This window comes from Panthera pardus, unplaced genomic scaffold, assembly GCF_024362965.1.
Source record: "Panthera pardus isolate Hobbes unplaced genomic scaffold, ASM2436296v1 HiC_scaffold_1, whole genome shotgun sequence".
NCBI classification, from domain to species: domain Eukaryota; kingdom Metazoa; phylum Chordata; class Mammalia; order Carnivora; family Felidae; genus Panthera; species Panthera pardus.
The window spans coordinates 65,473,378-65,497,868 of record NW_026526654.1 but is presented as its reverse complement, the minus strand read 5'-3'; the positions used below and the strand labels follow the sequence as shown (position 1 = coordinate 65,497,868).

Genomic DNA, 24,491 nt, shown 5'->3' with positions numbered 1-24,491 from the left:
CGAGATCGTGACCTGAGCTGAAGCCGGAAGCTCAACCGACTGAGCCACCCAGGCACCCCAAGGAGAAACTAATATTGATAGAGCGTCAGATGTGTTTTAGGTACCATACGTGTCACAAATATAAAATCGCAATTGTGATCAGGGCTTTGCAGAGAGAGGTACTGTGGCACATAAGCCAGAGAATTGAGGACATCAAGGAGCTCAAGGAAGATGAATCTCAGGAAAGGATCTGAAGGAATGATAGGAATTAACAAAGAGAAGGGAAGATGGCAGGTACAAAGGCCTTCCATAGTGAAGGAACTGAAAGAAGGCTCATGCGCACTGGGGTGGGGGTGGGGGGTTGTACCGGTTGAGGCAGGAGAGTGAGAGGTGACACATGCAAGGGCTCTTAGATGGTGTTCAGGTTTGTGTCTTTCTCCTAAGGCAACAGGGGAGGGCGGTGGTTAAGTTTTCCTATACAAAGAGATGGCAAAATTAGACTTGTAGTTGGGGAAAGATCACTGTGGCTGCAATGAAGGTACAAATTGGAAGGAAGGGATTTGATACCCGAAGAGGGTCCAGGGATTAGGAATGAACACATCACACCTCTGCAGACACTCTATGAGACCCCACGAGAGCCACCAAGAAGCCAGGCCCCTTGACCCTCGTGCCAGGAGGTCCCTCCCCATAGACCCAGACTTCCCCTTGGAGAGAAGTAGGGCTGAGCATTTGCCTGAGTTATCCAAGCAGAGAAAGAGTAACTAAAGAGTAACTAAAGGTATCACTGGATTGGGTTACAATTGTGGTTTTGGACCGAATTTTTACCCTTGCTACCCCAAATGATGAGAGCTCATCAGATCAGATCTATAATGGGATATAATAATATAACACTCTATTTATACACCTGAGTGTAGTGAAGGTGAATTCACAAGCCTGATGAGTGAAGAAAAACCAAACGCTCCACAATGTACCTTAAACATCCTTTCGGGTCAGAATATACCCACCTAAGGCGTTCTTTGTAACAGCTGCTGCCCTCTTTGTATGTGTACTGTCATTCGTCCCTTTTTTCTTTCTTTCTTTCTTTCTTTCTTTCTTTCTTTCTTTCTTTCTTTCTTTCTTTCTTTTTTATTGAAGTATGGCTGACACATAATGTTGCATTCGTTTCAGGTGTACAACATGATGATGTGACAACTCTGTACATTACGTGATGCTCACCAGTATAGCTACCGTCCGTCACGTACAATGCTATTACAATACCACTGACTATCTTCCCCGTGCTGTATATTTAACTATTTCCTTATTTAATATTTGGTAAACAATCTCTCCTAGGTATTTTGCTATTACACCAGCATCTTGAACATGGGCCCAAGTACACTTCGGAGAGATTTTTCTGTGGCAGTCTTAGGAGGAGGATTTCTAGGTCTAAGAGAAAGCATATTCAAACACTGATAGATCCTGGCAAACTCCCTAAAAGAGAGACAGGCAGCCCGTCTCTTAAGCACACTGATTTCTTTCTGAGTAGGATATTCACGCTTTGACACACGTTATCTAGTTTTTGTTGGTTATTTTTCTGATTATAAAATTGACATGTTTTGGGAGATGGAGAAAATGTCTTTCACTTGACCTATTAAGGAAGGCACTGTGGGTGTTTGATTCATGTACATGGATGGCTGCTTCTGGTGAGGGGCGATTATCGTCTGGCATGATGTTCAGGTGAGTAACTCCCCAGAGAGGATGGGCTTCTGGCTTCGCTGAGCCCATGTTTCAGAATAAGCCCTGACACGGACCGGAACCTTCTGCATTACAGAGGGGAGAGCTACAAGTTGGCGGTGGGATGGGGAGCCCGACAGGAAGACTCAGAAGCCAGTGACGACAAGCCTGGGATGGGGAAGGACAGGGAGCTAAATGCCAGACGCAGTGCAAGTAGAAAGGGATTTTGGAAACGAATGTACCATTTCCTAGAGTTCACAAAATTCCCCTCTCTTTGTTTTAATTGTGCCTCAGAATATGTGTTTAACCTCTTATTAGAGATGCTGTGAGTCAATTAGTTCTGGCCTTTCTCCCAGGAAGGCGGCTGCACAGCTCCCGTGAGTTGTTTCAACACAGTGAAGAGAAACCAGGGAAGCCCGTTTCTGACGGCCAGAGCGGGAGAAGGTGAGGGGAGGCTGCCGCGGAGGGATGACGAAGCACAGCCGAAGGCTTGCTCTAGGTGCTGTTTTAGGTAACAGATCTAAATCCGTTTTTACTCTCACTTCAAGACCCAGGTGAGCAAGTGAAAGGGGTGAGGGGTGACTTGTCCCTGAAGGGTTTCGGTGTCGTGCTGAAGAGCAGGCCAAGGACGGCTGGGTGTCACCAGGCAGTGAAACAAGAGCGACAGGAGAAACACCAGGCAGAGGGTGACAGCCGCGAGCTGAGGGCAGGGAGGGCCTGACTCTACCCGGGCTGCCCAGGAGAGCCTCCACAGACAGCACAGCACCTGAACTAAGTCTGAAGGGCGAAGAGTAGATCTCCACAAAGCCCAGAGTGTGGACAGGTGTATCTGTCCTAGGCTGAAGTAACAAGTGACCTGAAGCCGGGTGGCTTACAACGACAGATATGTATTCTCTCACAGTTCTGGAGGCCAGAAGACCTCAAGGCGTTGGCACACCACCTGGAGGTTCTGGGGAGACTCCATTCCTTGCTTCTTCCTCCTTCCGATGACTGCCGGCTCCCTTGGCCTGTGCCACACCATCCCAACCTCTGCTTTCACTTTCACGCGGCCCTCTCCTCTTTTGTGGCTTTTAAGGACACAAGTCTTCGGATTTAGGCCCCACCTGGATGACACAGCATGATCTCACCTCAAGATACTTAAATCAATTATAGTGGCAAAGACTTTTTTTTTAAGTTTATCTTGTGAGAGACAGTGCAGGTGGGGGAGGGGTAGAGAGCGAAGGAGAATCCCCAAGCAGTCCCCACAAGGTCAGCACAGAGCCCCGTGTGGGGCTCGAACTCAGGAAACTGTGAGATCATGACCTGCCAAAATCAAGACTTTGATGCTTAACCCACTGAGCCACCTAGGTGCCCCTATCTTTCTCTTTTTCATGTTTATTTACTTTGGAGAGAGCGAGAGAGAGACAGAGCATGAGCATGAGCATGAGCAGGGGAGGGGCAGAGAGAGAGGAAGACAGAATCCTAAGCAGGCTTCAGGCTCTGAGCTCCGAGCTGTCAGCACAGAGCCTGATGAAGGAATCGAAATCACGAGCAGTGAGATCTTGACCTGAGCCAAAATTGGGCGCTTAACCAACTAAGCCACCCAGGCGCCCCTGAACTTCCTAGCATGCAAAGACGGGGGAGGGGCAGAAAGAAGGAGACAGAGATTCCAAAGCTGGCTCCTTGCTGACAGCAAAGAGAGAGCCTGATGCAGGGCTCGAACTCACAAACTGTGAGATCATGACCTAAGCCGAAGTCAGAGGCTTAACTGACTGAACAACCCAGGCACCCGAGTCCCTTGTCTTTTCAAATAGGATAGCATTCATAGATTCTAGGGGTTAGGGTGTGAGCATATCTTTTTGGAGATTTACCATTTAACCCATTCAGAGGGTCTCTGGGAGAAACCAAACTTCTTCTTCTTTCTTCTTTTTAATGTTTTTATTTATTTTTGAGAAAGAGAGAGAGAGAGAGAGAGAGAGAGAGAGAATGAGCAGGGGAGGGGCACAGAGAGGGAGACACAGAATCTGAAATAGGCTCCAGGCTCTGAGTGGTCAGCACAGAGCCCGATGTGGGGCTCGAACTCACGAATTGTGAGACCATGACCTGAGCCAAAGTCAGACGTTCAACCGACTGAGCCACCCAGGTGCCCCTGGGAGAGAGCAAACTTCTTAACGGAAGGCCTTTGATAATGGTGTCCCCACCATCTTTCAAAGGTGGAATTAATTGCTTTCATTTCCACAAATGAAAGGTTTTCCAGGCCTCCATGCTTTTGTATATGCAGCTCCCCCTTTCAGTTTTAATCAAGTTGGATGGTGGAAGGAAATCAGTAGGGTGGAGCAGTGGTTGGAAATAGGTTTAGTGGATACGACAAACAGGCTCTCTGGCTCCAAATGTTTGTATTTCATCAATAAAAGCTTCTTTTGGACTATCCAGCTCTGTTCGGGAAGCCCCTTTACCATTCTGTCTGGCTTTATGTAAGTAGCAGTTAGGAGGTTTATTTGTGTGGAATGTAAAAATTTCCTCTCTGAAATTTGATTTCATGTTTACTCATGAGTAGCAGCTGCTTGCAAAAGTTGTTCACCTTTGAGTAAATTATAAATTTGCCTCTGAGCACATAAATATCCTAAAGGTTTATTTTGTTTTGTGTCTCAGGAGAAGGAAGTGGGACAGAATGAGCTGGATATTCATAAGGTTGCAGATAATTTGTTTTGAATGCTCTCCATAGACTGAGGCACAGTGGCTAAGGAGGAGGAATGCTTGAATTTCAATGGGAATTGTCAACATGAAGTGAATAACAAAGGTGCCAGCCACAAGATCAATGCCTTCCTATCTTCCTTTTATTGTCTCATTGTAATTAAAGTCTAAAGTGGATTATGAAAATATACAAACAAACATCTTCCACCTTGGATTTATGCCTGGCGTGCTGTGAGGTTCCACAAGGCGGGATATGATTGCCTATGCATTATGCAGATTTTACTATAGTGGAGAGACTTTATAATACGCTGTTTCCATGTGGTAAAAATGTGAAGTCTGGCGACACAAAGACAGATGAAAGGGTACTGCTTATTAAAGATCACAAGTAGACTAGGAAAAATTAAGAGGCAGGGAAGAAAATAAGCCATGGTGGCCCTGACACAGAGAAGGTATTGAATATCTGGTGGACAGTCAGAGGGAGAGGGCAAAGGAGTGAATGGGAAGCAGATGAAAAGAGAAGCCTAATATGTTGCTGTTTTCTAACAAGTTTTACATTTGTTTAATCTCTAACACCCAACAGGGGGCTCAAGTTCACAACCCCAAGGTCAAGGGTCGCATGTTCTTTTAACTGAGCCAGCCACGTACTGCACAAATTCTTCACTTGTATAAAACACTGTATATCATTGCTGTCTGAACTAACCCCATAGCTTCTCCCAGGGATTCCCCGGATTCTTGTCCTCTGTGGTCTGGACATCACTGTTCACACTCCGTTCCCACTAGAGCAAGGGGAACAGCTTACTAGGCCTCTGAGAGGGAGGAGGCAGTGCAGAAAACATCCCTCACCAGCTTCCCATTCTCCGCCCCTGGAGAATGCTGGAACAAAAAGAACCCACACGTGCCAAGGTCTGGGCATGGACTGGGGCCAAAACCTCTGGGTAGGAGTAAACTGATCTTTGCTCTCCCTCAGTGCACAGAACCCCTGACGTGGCCCACACTGGCCTCTGGAGTCTGTTGGGCTGACGGATGCCCAGGGAATCCTTCTATGGCAAGGACGGGAAGTGTCCTGGCCCCGTGGGCCTCTGTCTCCACCTCATGGCCTGCTCTAGCCAGGTGAATAGAAGCAGAGAGGTTGGCCCTGCTGGTGTCAGGGCTCTGGCCAGAGACAGGGTGGCAGGACTGAGGTTTCAGAGAGTGTTTTGCTGCATAAAGGGTAAGGACTCAGACAGGCTTCAGTCTGGAGCCTCATCCTGCAATTTCACGTCTTTGAACGAAGGCAAATCATTTGCTGCCTCTGAATTGAATGTCTTTCTCCATAAGGTAAAGGTGATACTACCTAATAACCCAGAGTTATTGTGAAGACAAACAGGATGCTTGCCTGCCTTCCTTCTTTCACACACTCACTCAACCAATATTTTGGAGTGCAAGATTTGGGCAAAATTCTAAGATAACCTCCAATGACCCATACCCGTGTGTAATCTTTCCCTCTGAAGGTGGGCAGGATCTGTGACTATGATGAATGTTACTCCTGTGCTGAAGTTGTGTATTGTGGCAAAGTTGAAAGGATTTTGCAAATCTGTTGATTTTGAGTTAAGCAAAAAGGAAATTATCCTGGGTGGATCTGAATCAGATGAAAGCCCTGAAAGTGTCAGCAACAGTCTCTTGCTGGCTTGGAAGCAGGTCATTAGGAGTTCTAGAACTGCAAGGAAATGAATTCTGCCAACAACCATAGAAGGTCCGAAGAGAACCTGGAGCCTCAAATGAGACCCCATCTCATGGCCGTGCCACTGTGGTTGCAGCCTTGTGAAAGCCTCGGCAGAGGAGCCAGCTATGCCACGCCAAGACTCCTGATCCGTGGAAACTGTGAGATAATAAATGTGCATTATTTTAAGCTATTATATTCCAGGTAATATGTTATGCAGCATCATGCTGAGTGCTGGGGATGCAATGGTTCACAAGGCAAGCACAACCCTGCCCTGCTAGGAACACAAACAAGGAAATAAGATGACTAACTATTATCTGATGAACGAATAAAGGAGTAGTACGTTTGAGTTAAGTACTTTGAATTAAGTGCTCGAGTTAAGTGCTTCTGCCACTCCATCACGAGCAGGATTCTTCAACTGCAGGTCTGCTGCCATGATGCCTGCTGGGAAGGGGAAACAGAGAATGTGGGAAGGAGGAGGACATGAGTGGGGGAGGGGAAGGGGGGAATCCCTTCCAGGTAGGGAGGGAAGGGAAAACAAAAGTCCATTTGCTTCTAAGAGGAAAGGCAGAGGAAGAAGAAAGAGGGGATGATGTACCATGGGTTTGTCTTCCCTCACCTTCCTCCCCCAAGTTGGGAGAGGAGGGAGGTTTTAAATAACCAGAAAGTTTGGGGGGTGGGGTGCCTGGGTGGCTCAGTTGGCTAGGCAACCGGCTTCGGCTCAGGTCATGATTTCACAGTTTGTGGGTTCGAGCCCTGCGTCGGGCTCTGTACTGACAGCTCGGAGCCTGGAGCCTGCTTTGAATTCTGTGTCTCCCCCTCTCTGTGCCCCTCCCCTGCTCATGCTCTATGTCTCTCTGTCTCTCAATAATAAATAAACATTAAAAAAAAAAAAGGAAGAAAATTTGGGGGGAGATTTTAGAGTAAGGGGACACTGCTCCTTTTTTCTATGGGTAAATACTGGGAAATTTTCAAGTGTCTTTAGAAGAATGCGAAATCCAGCCCCTACCCAGCTGAGGCAGGAAACTGTGGATCTAGGCGGAGGGAGGATCAGAGACAGCATCCCCGTCCCTCCTCCCCCACTCCCGCTCAGCCCTGCTGTCTGTAATCTTATCCACCGCCAGCTCATTTGGTCCCACTTTCTTCTTCTGAGGCACAAGACAAAAGAAACCCTCAGGATATTTATGTGTTCAGAAGCGCTTATGATTTACTCAATAAGTGAAGAACTTGTGAGCCGCTGCTAGTCATGAGTAAGCATGGAATCAGATTTCCGAGAATGTTTCACCCTTCACACAGTGGGAGAACAATGAAAGAGATGGTTTTAAGCCAGAAGAGACTAGGGTACTTTTAATTAGCAAGATCAAGTGTTATCCCTCAGGAGGGTGATGGTGGCTTGAACCCAAGAAGAGACCACCATTAGCAAATAAAGACAGCTTTCTTGTTGTTGTTGTTCTTATTATTCTTGTAGCATCTGGATGTATAGAGAGTATAATTGGCCCCATTAAAAGCAACACCCTGGAGTGGAGATTTTTCGGGTTCAGTTTTGTTTCCCAGGGAGACATGTGGCAGTGTCTAGAGACATTTTTGGTTTCATAACTTGAGGGGGGGTGCTACTGGCATCTAGCGGATAGAGGCCATCCCTGCAGCCAACCACCCTATGATGTTTAAAGACAGCCCCCCACAATAAAAACTATTCGGCCCAATTGTCAATTGTGCTGCTGTTGAGAAATGTTTCCTTGGGGAAGCCAATGTTGCTAAAGGGAGGTGCACCAGCCCACATGAGGGTGAAAGGGAGGAGCAGGGAAGAAAGAGTGCGGCCTGAGTGAAGGCCTGTGGGGCACAGCCAGTGGGGGATCTGAACAGGGTGAAGCCTAGAGCAGGAGGTGGCTCAGAGACAGGGGGCAGCTGCAGAGGTGAGCCCGCTCAGGAAGAATCTTTAAGCCATGTACAGACTCTGGACTTCGTTTCAAGGTCCTGAGGGGGAGAGATTGGAGGGTTTTAGGCAAGGCTGCGGCAGCAGAGTTTTGCCCCTTACAGCTTACAAAGGAATTGCAACGACTTCTCAGTGGATCTTCACAATAACTCAGTGAGGAGGGAAGGAGGGCTGTTATTATTTCTATTTGTAAAATACATCTGCATGTCTTGACTGTCTTCACTACGCAGGGGCCATAAGCTGCCCTCCTGCCTACGATGGGAGGAAATATGGGAACCAGGAAAGAGAAATAAGAGGTGCATTCCCAGCTTCACACGCAGAAGTGGCAAAACGGCATAGAGGGGTCTTAATTGCCCTATTTGTCCGCCAACCACCAATGTGGTGGCTTTGCTCTGGTTATTTTCCCTTTGATGAACTTTGGCTACGCATCAGCTACTTAGAATCACACAATTAAATCAAGTTCTGCTTCGGCAACCGGCTGCACATAAATTGTGATATTAGTTGAAATAAGAATAAACTATAAGAAGAGTTCATACCTACAATGGGCAGTATTATCCCTATGGGAGCGTGATCAACCAGTCAAAAGTCAATGGGCTGTGAAACCTTACTGAAACCAGATGTTAGTTAAATACGGAAGTGTGGGAAGATGAGCAGCAGAGAGAGAACAGCTTGCCTTCATAAATGGATTAGGATGAAATACTGGCATTCAGAGAGAAGTACAGCACAGTTAGAAAGAACATCTCATTTGCAGTATGGCTCGTTCATATTGATGTGGAGAACAAAGATAAAAAGAATTAAACGTCCTTACAACTTACAGCCCTTTGACAAGTTCTGAGACAGGCAGAGTGATCTTCTGGGAACTCAACCGCCTTCATGTTAAGACTTTGCTAAAGCCAAAAGGCAAACTTAGCTTAAGATTAGCCCAACCTCCAGGATCGTGTAAATCTCCTTTAACATATAAAAATTCCTTTGGAAACTTCCTTTATATCTCTACTCCCCAAGATACAGTTGAGCAATCATCCCCCAAGTATATGGCTCCCTGATATACACCTGAAGGGTCTCTTGACTCAGGTTTTACTAGACAGTAGTAAGTGACCTTTTCCTAACAATAATAGCTAACCCCCTCAAGGTCCTGGAAACCTTACTTTCAAATTCCTCAGAGACTTACGCTATCCCTAACCCCCTCCCAACTTGGAAGTACATAACCAGCCACTCCTCACAACCCCAGTGCAGCTCTTTCTGTCCAAGGGTCGTGTCCCCGTGCTTTAATAAAACCACCCTTTTGCACCAAAGATGCCTCAAGAATTCTTTCTTTACTGTTCACGCCAAACCCCAACATTTTCACATTAATATCACTCACTTTCAGAGTATCTCCTACTCATAGTCCATAAATCGGCTGCCTGGAATTCACAATACGCTGACTTCCTGGGGGATACAATGAACCTTCTCCATGGGATCTTTATTTATAATGTCCTCCAACCACGCTGAGGGTGAAGGTGCAGTGTTGTGCCTTCTGTTCTGCAGGTGGTGAGGAGGAGGATTCTGTGAATAAACTGCATATTTACTGGCCGAGGTCAGCGACTGCTTAACAAATTCTCTGGTTTATCCTGGAGATACTTGCAAATACATATACATTAAATTGAAAACCAGAATAAATTCAAGAAATAATTTCCATCAGCAACCATGATTGTTTTCAGTAGTTTAGCATTAGTAACAACGCTAAGGCTTCACCCTCTGCATTTATTTTTCTAAGCTGTAGATGACACATGACATCATGTGTTCTAGAACCTTCAGTGGCTCCCTCTGTTTTCAAGATAAAATTCAAAGGTCTGGCATACAAAGCTTTTCACAATCTAATACCACCTACTCTGCCCACTTTTCTTCCCCCATTTGGGATCTTGATATGGAAGACATGTAACAGCCACAACAGGGGCCTGCCAGTCCATATGACTTATGCCCATGTTAATGCCTCCTTACTTCTAACAATGTTGTTTCTACCATCGAGACTGCTCTCCCTACACTCTACCTGGCAAATTTTTCTGGATCACTTTAAATAACAAATTGGATGGGGCTGTAGAAAAAATGACTCTGCTTGGAAACCCAGGTTTTGGGAGTCAGAGTGTCCTTGTCCTTTGACCTGTACGTGAATGTTAGTTTGATTCTAACATTGGTCATTTGCAAGTAGATGCCTGCCCAGCTCACAAAGATTCCCCTCTTTTGGGAACTGCCACCTTGATCCACCTGTCTCAGGCGTAAAAGGAGGAAGCAAGCCTACATAAGAGAGTTTCTTTACAAATACGGTCGGGAGGCCATAAACTAAGAAGAATTTATGCCCACCCTCATCGGAGGAACCATAAATGTTGTGCCAGCTGCAAGCCCTCGGCCTGGACTTAACTCCTCCTCACCAGGACACCTGAATTGTTAGCATTCTTCACTCTGAAAGGAGCCAAGAGGATTCGACAAATTTCAATCCCTCATTTGAATGTTAACTCAGTCAATCCCAGGTCACATATTTTCCGTCTGTGTTCTGCATAGAGGGCCTAAATGAGAACTGCACTTATGAACTTTTGCCTTTATAACCCTGCCCCTCTCTGTCCTCCTCAGAAAAAGAGTCAGGTTCCTACCTACATCTTTGTCTCCAGAGTTGCAATCCTAACCGCCTAACTAAAAGGCTATCTGATTCAGGGTGCCTGGGTGGCTCAGCTGGTTGAGCATTTGACCTTGGCTCAAGCCATGATCTCACGGCTCAGTTGGTGAGTTTGAGCTCACTGCTGTCAGCACAGAACCTGCTTCTTATCCTCTGGCCCTTCTCTCTCTGTGCCCCCTCCACTCAAGCTCTCTCTCTCTCAAAAACAAAATTTTTTTAAATGCCCGTTTGATTAAATTTTCAGTGAATTTTTTTCTTGGTGGACACAAGAATGGACCTCTGGCAGCTGTATTTGTATCACAGGATCCACAGATTTTAGAGCTAGTGTTTGACACCCTGTAAAATTCTCTTTTCTGGAAAATTTTAATTGGGACCCAGGAAGAATTAGGTCATACTCATTATGTGTCTGGAACTGCAACTTGTAAGTTTAACAACTGTGAGGCAGCCATTTTCACCGTGAACCTGCAGAGGTTGCAGAGGAATGAAGTCCACGGAGAGAGAAGCGTGTAACAAATCCACATGGAGAAGCAGAGGTGACAGATGGAGAAAGACACCTGGAGGCTTGGCTGACCTTAATTTCAGTTCCTTTCTTTTCTTTTTTTTAAAGTTTATTTACTTACTTTGAGCGGGGGGGAGAGGGGCAGAGAAAGAGGGAGAGAGAGAATCCCAAGCAGACTCTGCACTGTCAGCACAGAGCCCGATGAGAGGCTCGAACTCACAAACCATAAGATTTGTGACCTGAGCCAAAGTCAAGAGTCGGACACTCAACCAACTGAGCCACTCAGGCGCCCCTGTTTCACTCAATTCTAATGCTCTGGTTGGTGCAATTATTTCTGCCTTTTGGGTTGAGGTGCGTGGGGCCGGTCTTTTGGCCTCCATGAGAGCCTTTAGGAATACGACAGCATATCTTGCCTTTCCTAGTCCATTATCCACAACACCGCTGCTGTCTAGAAGTCAGATTTCCTCTGCAGTGGACAGAGGTTCACTCTGGAGATCTTTGTAGCCAGAGTGAATCTGATCAAGTACTTCCTGATTGGGGGGTAGGGTGGCAGCTGTATCTGGGAGTATCTATCTGTCAGCATGGCCTGAGATTGTAACCTTTTGTTTTGGGATAGTTCCTAGGTTAAAAAAAAAAAACCCTGGAAACATGGTCCAAACAGGCACAGGCTGACTTCTAGGGGATTTTTTGTTTGTTTGTTCCGCTTCTTTTATCAAGAGGCACGTGGCTGCCACAGCTCCTCTTGGCCACCATGTCCAATGGTTCAGAAAAAGAAGCTACCATTCTCTTTAAGGGCCCCAGCATTTGGGTTAAAACCCCTACAGCTATTCCTTGCCTTTCATGTACAGACAAATCAAACAGCTTGTCAAAATCAGGGAATGCTAAGGCTGGAGCTTCATAAATAGGGCTTTACTTGCCTAGCTTCAGTTTGCAGGGCTTCAGGAAAAAAGGGGGGGGGGGGACAGTTTTAGTCCAAGTCTTGACTTGATTCCAAGTCAAGAGAATGAAAGAAAACTGGAAACCTTAGTTTGGAGAGCCATAGTCAGATATTCAAGGAAACCAGAATTCAGGATTCAGGTTTATAGGCAAACAAAAAACACTAAGACAATCAGAATTAAATCTAACATCCACAAAGATATATTATTGGAACATAATTTTTCTCTAAAATCACCCTCATTTCCATCAAAGATAGCCAAAACGAGTATTAATGTGTTTGGAAAACAAGTCCAGTTTTAACAAACTTGGCCCAATAATTTTTTAAATTTTATTTATTCATTTTGAGAGAGAGCGTGCATGCACATGAGCGGGGAAGGGGCAGATAGAGGGAATGAGAGAGAATCCCAAGCAGCCTCTGCACTGCCAGCACAGAGCCAGATGCGGAACTTGAACTGTGAGATCATGACCTGAGCCAAAATCAAGAGTCTGCCGCTTAACCACTTAAATGCTTCACGGATTAAGCCACCCAGGCGCCCCCAGGGTGGATTTAAACAGGGAACAACAACAAACAGAACAACAACAAACAAACCAAACAACCAAGTGGGAGAGTGATTTCTTCAATCTCCCAGATCCTAGATCAGTCTGTTAGATCACTCCCATTTCACCAGGCTGGAGCATCCAACCCTCCGAATGGCTGGGTCATGTGATCCTTTGTCACTTGGGGATGTCTAGACTCAACACTGGACCCTAATCAGTGTTCAATCTCCCAGAGTGTTTACCAGAAAGGCCCTGTTTACCCAGTGTATTCTGTTATGCTGTCTTGCCCAGACTTTGTGAGAGAGCTTTAGTTTTACTTCTAAGATCTCTGCCACGGACCTGGCATAATTTATCCCAACAGAAATGCTTCGGGTAAATATAATCAGAGTTTCAAATGAGATCCGGATTTCAAATGAGGACAGAATGGCACGCCAGTGGTCACAAGCACCAAAAAAGGGTGAATCTCCTCCAAGGAATCTGCCCCTGGTCCTGACAGCTTGAACCGTTTAGCCCAAGCAAGCTTCCGCTGCCTGCTGCTCCATCCGTCGGAACCCAGGGAACTGGAGGGCAGAACCTCAGGACAGCTGTCCCATCTGGGTCACCAAATTTGTAACCGAACCAACAGGCGTTTACACCTTGGTGAGTCACAGAAACTGCACCAAGTGAGTTGTTGCACAAGGAAAACCTTATTTGGAAGCTTGGACTCATTTGCTGCAAATAAAGTTTCCCTTAAGGGACAACTGACATGGTGCAGTTTCTATGACTCACCAAGGAGCCAACACGCGTTGGTTTGGTTACAGTTGTGACTACTTTTCTCTTTCATCTTCAACCCTTCGACCTCCAATTGCTTACCTCCAAGCCACAGCTGAATAGCAGGCCATTGTGTGATTACTGCACAAGTGATTTATCTCTTTTCCTATGGATAGAGGCGTAAGTTGCTTCCTTTTTTTTCTTTCTTGTTTCAATATTTCACAAAAAAACCACAAAGAATATTATATATATCTACAACTGCATATAAGTAACGATCCTTAGGGTGTATTTCTTGGGAGTGGAATTGCGGAGCTGGAAGTTACCCACTACACATGTTCAACTTTACAAGACAATATGAAATCGTTTTCTAAAGTCATTGTGTTAGAGTAGGCAGTTAGTCAGGTTCTAACACGATACCTGCAGGCCAGCACGAGGAAGTCATGGCCAGCTATCGGGAAGGTCAGAGGCGGGTCCTGACAGCTCTCCCCAAGAAGCCGGATCTACCCAGGCAGAACTAAGATGGCAGGTGCCACGACAAGCAACCTCTGACCAAATTAGGAGGAAAAAGCTTGAAACGCTGCTTGCCGCCCAAGTAATATGTATTCCGCCCGCTAGTTAACAACTGTCAATAAAAGATAGAAACATCCCCACCTTGCGTGCAGCTCGCTCATGCTCTTCCACCCGCTTGCGCGCCTGCGCACCTGCGCATGCTCGCTAGGTCTCCCTCGGTCCTTCCCGCTCCCCGCCTCCCTCTCTAGTTCGCCGGCTCTCATATCTCGAGAGTGTGCTTTTTTGCTTTAATGAACTTGCCTGCTTGTGTCACTCATGTGCTGTGCTGCGTGTTTGTCCTTGAATCGGTTCCCTTGACCAAAAATCGTCCGCGAGTCCTTTGGCTCTGTCTGGCTAGAGGCCCCAGGGCCCAGGATCTCCCCAGTTCACCTGACAACAATTGTACAAGTTTATATGCGCACTGTCATTAATAGCCAAAAAATAACTAATATTTACAAAGCATTATGATATGCCAGGTAGTCACTCACTGATAGTTTAATGTTGCCCTGTTTTTGCCTTCTTAGGATAAATACTTGGTGATGATGATTCTTATTTGTAATATACTGGTGGGTTCAGATAGTTAATAGTCTCTTTAGATTTTTGCATTCATACTCAGAAGTGAAAAGGCTCATAATTTCTTTTTCTTGTCCTGACACTGTTTGGGTTTGAAGTCAAAGAAACACCAGCTTCAAGAAATGAGGTTATCCCTCTAATTCTGTTTTCTGGCATGATTTGTATAGTTGTTTTCTGTTCCTTGAGAATTGTCAAAACTCAATAGTAAAATCATTAGGAGCGGGGCCTTTTTGTTGGGGGCAAGGTTGAGGATGTCCTTAATAATCATGTCAATTTCTTTATTAGTAGTCTCTGTGTTTCTTTTCCTTCTTGTATCCATTTTGGCATTTTATGTTTTGTTGTTGTTTTTTTTTTTCCAGAATGTATCTCTTTTATCCAGGTTGCCAATACTCATTTTATTTTTTTATTACTTTAAACTCTATTATTGTTTTCTAGTCTGTAATTGTTTCTTGTCTGATGTTTTCTTCATCAGTTTTTCCAGTTATTTATTTATTTTTTTAAACGTTTATTTATTTTTGAGACAGAAAGAGACAGCATGAATGGGGGAGGGTCAGAGAGAGAGGGAGACACAGAATCTGAAACAGGCCCCAGGAAGGCTCTGAGCTGTCAGCACAGAGCCTGACACGGGGCTCGAACTCACGAACCGCGAGTTCATGACCTGAGCCGAAGTTGGACGCCCAACCGACTGAGCCACCCAGGTGCCCCTCCAGTTATTTTTTAAAAAACAGCTTTTAGCTTCATTGATATTCCCTACTGTGTGATTCGTTGATCTTCTCTGCTTAATTTCTGCTTTTATTTTTATTGATTTCTTCTGGTTTCCTTGGGTATGACCTGTTGCTTGTTTTCTGATTTCTTCAGCTATTTGTTTATAGTATTTTGGTTTTTGCTTGTTGGGTTGTTTTCTTATTTTTTGCTTGGAATAATCTTCCCTCAGTTCCACAAAGCCAGTCCTCCTCTTCCAATGGCTCCTGCCCACACCCTTGACACTTGTAGCTTCTCCAAACCCTCTCCATTCCTCTCCCTGCTTTATTTTTATTTTCCTCTATAGCATTAATAATAGCTATAGCTATAATAAATGTAGCATATTTATTACCATCAAACATATTCTTTATTTTTTATTGCCTATTTCCCTGCATTATCATGTGAGTTCTTTTAGTTTTAGTTAATTTATAGAATTGTTCAATCATCATCATATCTAGAACATGTTATTCTTTATTATCTGTTATTTTTCTGCCCATTTTTAAAATTGGATTTTTTTTTTTTTTTTTTACTGTTGAGTTGTATCACTTTCTTACATGAATTAGATCTTTATCTTCTCCCCACATAAGACAAGTATAAGTATATCCTCATTGATCTCTGGTTGGTTTCTGGCCAACCCTGCTTCCCTTTCTCAACATGCTAGGAATCATCTTGGTTTAGCTCTAGATTTTAATCACAGGAAGAAAGAAAAGAGCCCTCCTGCAGTCTGCCCCCAGCACCAGATCACAATCCCTTTCTCTCTCTCTGAAAGAGATGAGGAAAAGAGCTCTCTTCCATAGCCTTTGTAATGTCCAGATTCATACACTTCTTTTGTAGCATTTTTACCATCAAACATTCTATGTATTTTACTTATTATTTCTCTCTCCCTGTTAGAACGTAAGCCTTTGATTTATTTTTTATTTTTTTAAAGTTTATTTATTTATTTTGAGAAAGAGGGGTCGGGGAAGGGCAGAGAGAAAGGGAGAGGGAATCCCAAGCAGGCTCCTCCGTTGTCAGTGCAGAGCCCCACGTGGGACTTGATCCCTCAAACTATGAGATCATTACCTGAGCTGAAATCAAGAGTTGGACTCTTAATCGACTGAACCACCCAGGCACCCCTAGAACATAAGCCTTTTAAATTTTAGCAAATATATGAAATTGTTCAGTCATTGTCATAACCCAGTTGTATTAGGGCAGGGCCAGAGGAGGAGAGGGAGCCAGCAGCCTTTGCTAGTTTGCTAATTTCAAAGTTCCATCTTTTTGCTTAGGACAGCTTGAGTTGGCTCTCATTATTTGTAGACACAGAGTTCTAAAATAACATGTTTACAATTGAATATGAGAATTAAGCTGTGTATTTTAACAGGGTAAACTATGTTTTAAAAAAATCCTCTTTAGGAATATGTAAAACACCATGGAAATGCAATAAGCAAAATCCGTAATGTGGGAAACACTTTAGGATAAATTGTCCAATATTTTCAAAAGATAAATTGCATGGAGAAGTAAGCAGAGGGAGAGGGAATTTCTATATTAAAAAGATGCTTAAGCGGTGCCTGGATGGCTCAGTCGGTGGAGCATGTGAGTTTTGGTCTCAGGGTAGTGGGTTTGAGCCTCACATTGGGTGTAGAGGTTACTTAAAAATAAAATCTTAAAAAATAATAATAATAAATAAAAATACAGGTATTTTTTATACCATAAAATGGTGGCTCAGTCGGCTAAGCACCCGACTTCAGCTTGAGTCATGATCTAGTGTTCATGAGTTCAAGCCCTGCATCAGGCTCTCTGCTGCCTGCTTTGGAGCCTCTGTTTCCCTCTCTCTGCCCCTCCCCCACCCGTGAGTGTGTGCTCTCTCTCACTCTTTCTCTCTCAAAAATGAATAAGCATTTATAGAATGTTTTTAAAATCTTTATTCACTTTTGAGACCGAGAGAGAGAGAGAGCGAGAGAGAGCGAGCGTGAAGAGGGAGGGGCAGAAAGAGAGGGAGACACAGAATCAGAAGCAGGCTCCAGGCTCTGAGCTGTCAGCACAGAGCCCGACGCGGGGCTCGAACTCACAAACCACGAGATCATGACCTGAGCTGAAGTCGGTCGCTCAACCAACTGAGCCACCCAGGCACCCCACAAATAAACATTAAAAAAAAAAATGAGATAGTCATATTTCAAAACAAATAAATGCAGATTTTTAAAAAGTTTACAATTTTTTATGAATCAAATGAGGAAATTCAAACATTCATCTGATATTTGGTGAAGTTAAGAACTTACTAATTTTAAAATATATATAGTAATAACATTTGGTTATGTTTATTTTATTATTTTATTTTATTTTATTTTATTTTATTTTATTTTATTTTATTTTATTTTAGAGAGAGATAGAGCATGAGCAGGGTAGAGGGTCAGAGGGAGAGAGAGAGAAAGAATATTAAGCAGACTCCATGCTCAGTGAGGAGCTCCATGCGAGGCTCAATCCCACAACCCTGGGATCATGACCTGAGCGGAAATCCAGCGTCAACGCTCAACGGACTGAGCCACCCAGGCGCCCCCATGTGGTTATGTTTTTAAAAAGAGAATTATCTTTTAGAAACAGACACTAAAACATTTCAGACGAAATACGATGTCCCTGATACGCTTCAAATAATCAGGGTAGGGGAGTCGATGACAGCATAAATGAAGGAAGAATGGTCATGAATTGATAATTGTTGAATCGGGGTGATGAGAAGGGTCATTATACTACTCCCTATACTTTTGTATATATTTAAAATTTTCTACAGTAAGAACTTTTTAAAAGTTCTTCTTTATAATTACTGACCTGGAGATCTAAAAAAATAAGTGAGAAAAGAAAACTACAAAAGCCATTATGTAAAGATTATGCTAATTACTGTCATGGTCTAGTAGGGGAGATAAGAAAGTAAACATGCAATTATGATACAATGCAATTAAGCTCTATCATAGAAGTATCGCAGGGTAGTATATGTGTAGGCCAGGGTCACTCAACCTAGTCTGGAGTATCGGGGAAAGAGAAAGATGTGGAGAATAGCACTCTGCCCAGAGTGGACATGAATTATAGCTCTATTTGGCTTTGATGATGACCGAGACCCAAGTGTATGTCCACCTGCTGCTACTCCTGGCCTCTGTTTTAATCATTCTCTCTATGTCCTCTGAGACATCTATTTATTTGAAAACATAGTCTCAGTCTGTACCCCCGGCACCTTCTTGCCTTACCAGAAACCTGACTCTTCCTGGAGATGTGGCCTCCCTGTGGACCTTCCAGGTAGAGGCCATTTGACTTCCCACAGCTGGTCCTTGTGGCTGAGGGCAGGCAGGGCATTGACTTTTCCTTCTGGATACCGTCCCACCCCAGGCCACCTCCTGTTCCTCTTTCTCCTCTTATGTCCTCAACCTCTTCTCTCCATTGGTCTTTTATTATCCAACTATGTTCAAGTTTCTGCATCCTAGGGGCGCCTGGCTGGCTCAGTTGGCAGAGCATGTAACTCTTGATCTCTGTGTTGTGTGTTCAAGCCCCACGTTGGGTGTGGAGCCCACTTAAAATGAAAAGAAAGTAAGAAAGAAAAAAAGAAAGGAAGGAAGGAAGGAAGGAAGGAAGAAAAAAAGGAAGAGAGAAAGGAAGAAAGAAAGAATGTTAGTTTCTGCAACCTGGTCATAGAACCAAAAGAAAGAAAGAAAGAAAGAAAGAAAGAAAGAAAGAAAGAAAGAAAGAAAGAAACCCTGACTCTGTGGGCCACACCCCACTTTAGTAACCACATCTGTCTCTTTCCCTTCAGAGCCAACCTTCTTCAAAGAATAGTCCTTGAGCATCTGCCCTTCCTCACCTTCCTGACACCCATCAGGCTTTTAGCCTCACGGCTGGCTCTTCTTGAGTCAGTTTTGATCTTTTCTGTCTCTAGGAATTTGACTATCCTGAGTTATCTAATTTGTTGACTCTTACAATTCTTTCATTTCTGGAGGGTCAATAGCAAAGTCCCTTCTTTCTTGTTCTTCTTTTTTAATTTTAAATATGTCAGTCTTTATATTTATTTATTTATTTATTTATTTATTTACTTTACTTTACTTACTTATTTTAAAGTAAGCTCTATGCCCAACGTGAAGCTTGAACTCACAACCTTGAGATCAAGGGTTGCATGGTCTTCCAACAAAGGTAACCAAGTGCCCCATAATGCCTTTCTTTCTTCTTTCTTTCTTTCTTTCTTTCTTTCTTTCTTTCTTTCTTTCTTTCTCTTTCTCTCTCTCCTTCTTGAGTGCAAGCTGGGGAGTGTCAGAGGAACAGGGAGAGAGAATCTCAAGCACCAACATGGGGCTCTATCTCACAACCAGGAGATAATGACCTGAGCTGAAATCAAGAGTTGGAAGCTTAACTGATCGAACCACCCAAGAGCTCTCATTTCCGATTCGAGTAATTTGAATCTCCATTCTTTTCCCTTGGCCACTCTAGCTAAAGATTTGTCAATTATGTTGATGTTTTCAAAGAACCAATTTTTTAGTTCATTGCTTTTCTCTATTGTTTTTCTATTGTCTACTTAATTAGTTTCTGTTCTAATTCTGATCATTTCCTTTCTCTGCTTGTTTTGGGTTTAATTTGCCCTTCTTTTCCCAATGTCATGAGGTGAAAGCCTAGCTTATTAGGTTTCTTCTTTCTAAAAGGTGTTTAAAGCTATTAATTTCCCTTGCAACAAATATGCAAGCTCAAATTTGTTTTCATTTTCATTTATCTCTAAGTATGTTCTAATCTCTTTGTGATTTCCTCTTACTGAAAGTAATGCAGCAATTTCCAAATGCAAAGGACACATTAGGTGCACTCAGTGTAGCACTAGACATAGTAATTACTCCCTCTTTAAAATTCTCTCTTCCAAAGTTAAGAAAAAAATGTTAACTGCTTTTCCTCTGTTTATTCTTATTCAGATACTTTCATGGACTCCTCTTCTTCCACTAACCCACTAAATGTTAATGTTCTTTGTTATTCCTCAGCAGGACAAAAATAGACCCAAGAATCAGAATGGTACTGAATATGTCCACCTCGCTCCAGTCTATTGTACTTTCTATGGGTTTAGACAAATGTATAATGACATATATCTATTGTTATAGTATCATACAGTGCAGAGTATTTATTTGCTTTTTTTTATTTTGAAAGAGAGAGAGAGAGAGAGAGCACAAGTGGGGGAGAGAGGCAGAGGGAGAGCGAGAATCTTAAGAAGGTTCTATGCTCAGCAAGGAGCCCAACACGGGGCTCGATTTCATGACCCTGGGATCATGACCTGAGCCGAAATCAAGAGTCACATGCTCAACTGACTGAGCACCTGGGCGTCCCAGAGAGCAGAGTATTTTTATTGCTCTAATCATCCTCTCTGCTTTGTATATTCATCAATTCCCACTCTCAACTCTGGCAGCCACTGATCTTTTTATTGTCTCCACAATATTGCCTTTTCCAGAATATCATATAGTTGGGATCGTACAGTATGTAGCCTCTTCGGATCGGCTTCCTCCACCCAGTAATATATATTTAAGGTTCATCCATGTCCTTTCATGGCTTGAGAGCTCATTTATTTTTAGCGCTGGCCAGTATTCCAGTATCTGGATGGACCCCAGTTTATTTGCCCAGTCACCTTACTGAAGGACACCTTGCTTCTCAGTTTCAGCAATACAAATAGAGCTGCTAAAAACATCCATGTACAGGTTTTTGTGTAGACATTCTCGATTCTTTTGTGTAGATACCAAGAGGTGCAATCGCTGGATTTGCCTTTTGGGAAAAATATGTTTTGTTTTGTAAGAAACAGTCAAACTGTCTTCCAAAGTGGCTGTACCATTTTGCATTTCCGCCAGCAACGAAGGAGAGCTCTTGTTGCTCCAAATCCTTGCCAATGTTCGGTTTTATCCATGTTCCAGATTTTGGCCATTCTCATAGGTATGTATGTTCCATTTACTTTTCACAATATCCCTAGATGTTACATAATTTATGGAATATCAAACAACTTGTAAGAAGTGGAGTCATGATTTAAATCTGGTCACTTAAATTTCCCAACTGAGCTCTTTACTATGCAATATTACAGTCTCTTCCAGAATCTTCCACATTATCTGCATATATAAAAATACCTTGGGGCGCGTGGGTGGCTCAGTCGGTTAAGCGTCCGACTTCAGCTCAGGTCACGATCTCACGGTTCGTGGGTTCGAGCCCCGCGTCAGGCTCTGGGCTGATGGCTCAGAGCCTGGAGCCTGCTTCCGATTCTGTGTCTCCCTCTCTCTCTGCCCCTCCCCCATTCATGCTCTGTCTCTCTCTGTCTCAAAAATAAATAAACATTTAAAAAAAAAAATACCTTGACGTGGAGACAGATGTAGCTCCACATGCAATCCAGCAGCATGTCTGACATGAAAGCTTTCTGGTATTATTATTATTCCCTTTTCATGCATATAGTAGTTTTCTATTGCTATGTAACAAATTACCACAAACCTAGCAACTTAAAACAACCTTCATTTATGAGCTCACAGTTCTATACTTTTTCAAGAGAGTATTTATTTTATTTATTTTTATTACTAAAAATTTTTTTAATGTTTATTTTTTGAGAGAGAGAGAGAGCAAGCTGGGGAGGGGCAGAGAGAGAGGGAGGGAGAAAGAAATCACAAGCAGACTCCATGCTTTCAGTGTAGAGACGAACGTGGGCTTAAACTCACCAACAGTGAGATCATGACTTGAGCTGAAGTCGGAGGCTTAACCGACTGAGCCACTCAGGTGCCCCTAAAAAGAATATTTATTAGGTTAAATTACTGTTTGCTAGAACTTCCCCTGATATGGTCCACAGAACACTCATCTTGAAAGACAGTCTGTGAAATAAGGGTTCTACAATTTGACTTGTTGGAGAAACCTCATATTCATTTCCCCTCTGAAGTACTATATTCATAATGTTGTGTAAAAGTTATAGAGTCTGTGAAATCCTGCAGTATAGAAACCTGCTTAACGTTAACTTGTTATTTATCAAGTTTATTTGGCCACACAACCATTCTGGGAGGAAACATATATTATCATCTAGGAGAACAATTTCTGGGGAGTTTACTTTAAAAAACACAGATATAGGGGCGTGTGGGTGGCTCAGTTGGCTAAGCGTCTGACTTTGGCTCAAGTCATGATCTCACGGTTTGTGGGTTCGAGCCCCATGTTGGGCTCTGTGCTGACAGCTCGGAGCCTGGAGCCTGCTTCGGATTCTGTGTCTCCCTCTCTCTCTGCCTCTTCCCCGCTCATGCTCTGTGTCTCCCTCTCAAAAATAAATAAACATTAAAAACAATTTTTTTAATACATATATATATATATATATATATATATATATATAGACAACTTACTCATTTTTCCAGCAAACACAGGGTGGCCACTTAGCAGCAGGTGCTGTGCTGGGCACTCATAGGAAGAGTCAGAACCACGGTTTCTTCACAACTTCATACTTGCTGTGGAGCCAGAGAATAAACAAATCATCATCAAACATTATTAAAAACTGAGATAAGTACTATCAAGAAGTGTAGGGAACATGTGAGAATATCATTTAGACTGGGAAAGGGTCTTTAGATCGGGAAAGGGCAGGCTTCTTTGACAAAGTGACATTTCAGCTGAAGTCTGAAAGATGAGGGGAAGCCAATCAGGTATTGAGTAGGGAGAAGTATTCTAGACCAGGAGGGTGGCGTGTGTAAATGCCTCCCAGGGTCCAGATAATACTGGGTGGGTGGGTGGATATTGACAATATTGAGTAATTTTGGGAGAAGGAGGGGCGCCTGGGTGGCTCAGTGGGTTAAGCATCCAACTTTGGCTCAGGTCATGATCTCACGGTTCATGAGTTTAGGCTCCACATTGGGCTCTCTGCTGTCAGCACAGAGCCCACTTCAATTAAAAAAATTTTTTTTCAACATTTATTTATTTTTGAGACAGAGAGAGACAGAGCATGAATGGGGGAGGGTCAGAGAGAGGGACACACAGAATCTGAAACAGGCTCCAGGTTCTGAGCTGTCAGCATAGAGCCCGACGCGGGGCTCAAACTCACGGACCACAAGATCATGACCTGAGCCGAAGTCGGCCGCTTAACCGACTGAGCCACCCAGGCGCCCCATCACAGAGCCCACTTCAGATCCTCCTTCCCCCTCTCTCTGCCCCGCTGGTGTGCTCTCCCTCTCTCTCTCAAAAGAAATAAACATTTAAAAACAATTTTGGGAGAAAGATCATGAATCTTCAGTTTGGGACATGATTACCTTGAGATGTTGTGACATAAAAAGAAATACACATTTGGTCTCTCCTCCCAGTTCCTGGCACAGAGCTTCTAAAACCCTTGTAGCTTCCTGAGTCATAGGGTGAGAGGAGGTTATTCACAATAACACTTAGAGGACGGGGGCTGATTGCCAGAGGGTTGGAACTTTCAAAGCTCCCCGTACACCCCCGAAAAAAAAAAGAATGAATCAATCACGCCAATGCAATGAGGCCTCCACAAAAAACCCTGAACAACAGGATTCGGAGAGCTTCTGGGCTGGTGAGTAAGTACATGGAGATACTGAGAGGCTGGCATGCCCAGAGAGGGCCCCGAACCTCTGCCCCCATACATTCCTCCCCCACACCATGTCCTATGCATCTCGTCCCTTTGGCTGTTCCTGGGTTGTATCCCTCCATACCAAGCCAGTAACAGCGAACAGCGAAATGTCTCTCTGAGTTCCGCAAACCATTCTGGCCGGTCATCAAACCTGAGAAGAGGGTCAGGAGAATCCCTCAGTCAGAAGTACAGGTAGCAGCCTAGAACTTTTGTTTGGTGTCTGAGGAGGGAGAGTCTTGTGGGGCAGCCCTTAACCTGTGGCATCGGAGGCTCACTCTGGATAGAGAGTGTCAGATCTGAATTGAGTTGTAGGACACTTAGCTGGTATCCATAGAGAATTAGGAAAGTTCTGGGTGTGGAGAAAACCCCACGCATTTGGTGTCAGAATCCTGAGTGTAGAAATGTTGTTTCCTTTTAATTAAAAAAAAATTTTTTTTAACATTTATTTATTTTTGAAAGAGAGAGAGAGAGACCGAGGGCGAGCAGGGAAGGGGCAGAGAAAGACAGTGACACAGAATCCAAAGTGGGCTCCAGGCTCTGAGCTGTCGGCACAGAGCCTGACACGGGGTTGGAACTCACCGACCACGAGAGAATGACCTGAGCCGAAGTTGGACGCTCAACTGACTGAGCCCCCCAGGTGCCCCTTTTCTTCCTCTTTAGATGCCCGTGAGATATTTAAGGGAGATGTAATAGATAATTGGTTAT

General features: G+C 43.9%; 1 protein-coding gene and 1 long non-coding RNA gene across 2 annotated transcripts in view; both read right to left on the bottom strand.

Moving 5' to 3' along the window:
* Window positions 1–4,485: 4,485 nt before the first annotated feature.
* Window positions 4,486–11,993, bottom strand: LOC109265911 (uncharacterized). Its single transcript, XR_002079416.2, has 2 exons — window positions 9,355–11,993; window positions 4,486–6,505 (listed from the first exon to the last, which is right to left on the bottom strand). It is a non-coding gene; the product is annotated as an uncharacterized LOC109265911 (long non-coding RNA).
* A 2,180-nt stretch (window positions 11,994–14,173) lies between these two features.
* GPALPP1 (GPALPP motifs containing 1) overlaps window positions 14,174–24,491 on the bottom strand; it is a 63,688-nt gene continuing 53,370 nt past the window's right edge. The window contains exons 14-15 of the transcript XR_008421044.1: window positions 22,561–22,662; window positions 14,174–14,302 (exon numbers count right to left, since the gene is read on the bottom strand). The gene's annotated coding sequence lies outside the window, so the exon portion shown is untranslated. The remainder of the gene's footprint in view (window positions 14,303–22,560; window positions 22,663–24,491) is intronic.